At 38.4% G+C, this 2500-nt stretch overlaps 1 long non-coding RNA gene across 1 annotated transcript in view; it reads left to right on the forward strand.

The window, feature by feature from the left end:
* Positions 1–2500, forward strand: part of LOC129411101 (uncharacterized) — a 19289-nt gene that overhangs the window by 1460 nt on the left and 15329 nt on the right. The window lies entirely within an intron of this gene.

Consider the following 2500-nt stretch of genomic DNA (forward strand, 5'->3'; position numbering starts at 1 on the left):
GTCTTCTTTTTATAAAATCTGTTTAGGGCTTGATTAAAAGCGTGTGACACAGCTCTGCTGACCAAATCTCAACAATCTCTGATTGTGAGGCACTAACATACAGTGTTAGCTTACCCAGTTTTGTGTTAATAAATCCAATTTTATGTTGCTGACAATCAGGACAGTTTTAAAGGGCCCATATTTTGTTATTTTCTTGCATTTCTTGTGTTTTGTTTCATTCACTCATGTTTAACAGACAAACCCTGCATATTTAGGTTGAATACCACTGTCATGTGGTAAAACAGGAAGTGCTCCACTATGTTTTTAAACTTCATACCTTCACTAGAATCATTTGGATGACTTCAGCCCTGACATTGCCAATCTAAAACTAAATGTAAAAGTTTAACTTGAAAACTAGTGACAACAGAGCATTTTGAGTTTTAGAGATGTAAACAGATGCATAACGAAGAGTTACTCAAACACGTGTGAATGAAACAAAACACAACTCCAACTTTTCTGATCACAACATTCTAACATGGTTCAAAGCTCACAAGAGTCACTTTTGTTTAGTATGGGATTGTTAGGCACTTGGAACTCCAAGTTCGAAGTAAATAATGAGTAAGATTCGAAGTCACATCCAGTGACCAGAGCTGTACAAGGCATGCAGATTAGTGACCCATTCTCTCTTAGCTACTGTAAAAAAATGAAGTAAAATAAGTTCAGAGTCCAGGTCCCAGGACTCTAGACCCCCAAGACCCTTACTTAAGGACTTCATCAGAGAAAAAGATTACATGCTGCTGTGGTATCTAAGCACAGCGATCCCATGTCTGAGAAAGTATGTTTCTAATACAATATTCTAATCTGACCCTTGGGACAGCTTCAGTTCTTTATGGCTGACCCAGTACTGAGCTATTTCCCACATCCATGTCCAAGCAGCAGATTGTCCACTTTTAGGGTTTCCAGGAAAGATCATTCCCAAGAACTACAACTACTCAACTTATAACCACTGGAATTTGTGATGTACTGAGTCAATCCTCTCACGATAATATGAATATTAACTTATCTTTCAATATATGAAAGCTGGAACAATATAGTCTGGCGCTCCTTTTATATTGTAGGTAACTTCAGGCACTTCGTTCTGCCATTTATTTGTTGCAGCTCAGGCTTTTTAATGATATTGTCTCTTTAAAAATGAGTTTACTGTCAGAGGTATAAAGAGTGATCAGTGATTCACTGTGATTAACTATTAATTTCTTGTTCCTGCAAAACTATGACTTACATAGTGCCATGATTTGCATACTGGTTTTACATCAGATGCCCTTTCTGGCCCAGGATTTGGCTTTTTTCATTAGTGATGCCAATTATTTAGAATCCAAAGAAACCAATGGCCAATAAAATCTGTGGATATTTTTTGGCCAATTTGTAGGGCTGATTTTGATCATTTTTCCCCAATTGCATGATTTAATTTTAGAACAAAGTCACCCACAAACCTGTTTTACTACAAGCTGTGTCACATTTTGTACAGTGTCCTCTTCGTGGTACAGAGTTCGATAAAGCTTTATACATATTTTTTAGGCAGGTGGTTGGTTGAAGCAAAATATCTCTGTTCTGGAGTCTTTTTCTGTCACGATTAGATCCACTATACATCAGAAAGACTGTGTCAGGATTTTCCGGTTTGTTCCATGCTGAAATATCTGGTATGTATGTGAACTACTTTCCCAAATACCGCATGAAGGCCATTATCAGTTTACAGTGGCAGAGGAAGGAAGGCTCTGGAGACAGTAGTGCTAACAGGAAAATCCGCGGGGGACGCTTTGTGAGGCTTTGAGACGATCCAGTGTCAAATGTTTAAAAATATGTTACAATATGTTTATTTCATCCCAAGCAATAAGCCAACGATGCCAGTAAGCGGATTGGAGTTCAGATGGAGGTGGCCTTGAATTCCGAGCGTAGCCACGATATCTGTTACAGCAATTACAAATGTCCAGGTAACATGGATGATTGAATGGCTTGTGATATGTGATTTTTGGCACTGCACTACATTAAATCAAAGTGAAATACTCGTCTTTTTAAGTTATGGCCAAATAATGTAAACAGTAGGGATATAAATTATTGTCAGAGGTGAGCAGGTGACATTTTTACTCCTGAGTAAAAGCATGCTACTGGAGATTTAAAGATTTTACTAGAGTTATGTATTTATTGAAGTAGCCTTAATTGAGTAAAGATTTTGGTCACTTTTCCCCCTATAAGCAGTGGTCCTCAACCTTTTTAGCTCCACGGACCAGTTTTTTGTCCAACAATGTTTTGAGGACCGGGGACTGTGGCGGCGAGGCATGGTTTAGTCCTGGCTTTTGTTCTGGTTTAATCCTGATTAAATCCTGGTTTAGTCCTGGTTTAGTTCTGGTTTAATCCTGGTTTAGACCTGGTTTCATTCTGGTTTTGTCCTGGTTTAGTTCTGGCTTAGTCCTGGTTTAGACCTATTTTCATTCTGGTTTAGTCTGGTTTAGACCTGGTTTAGACC

The sequence above is a fragment of the Boleophthalmus pectinirostris genome, unplaced genomic scaffold (assembly GCF_026225935.1).
Source record: "Boleophthalmus pectinirostris isolate CB_2022bp ecotype Guang Dong unplaced genomic scaffold, ASM2622593v1 HiC_scaffold_1, whole genome shotgun sequence".
NCBI lineage: Eukaryota > Metazoa > Chordata > Actinopteri > Gobiiformes > Gobiidae > Boleophthalmus > Boleophthalmus pectinirostris.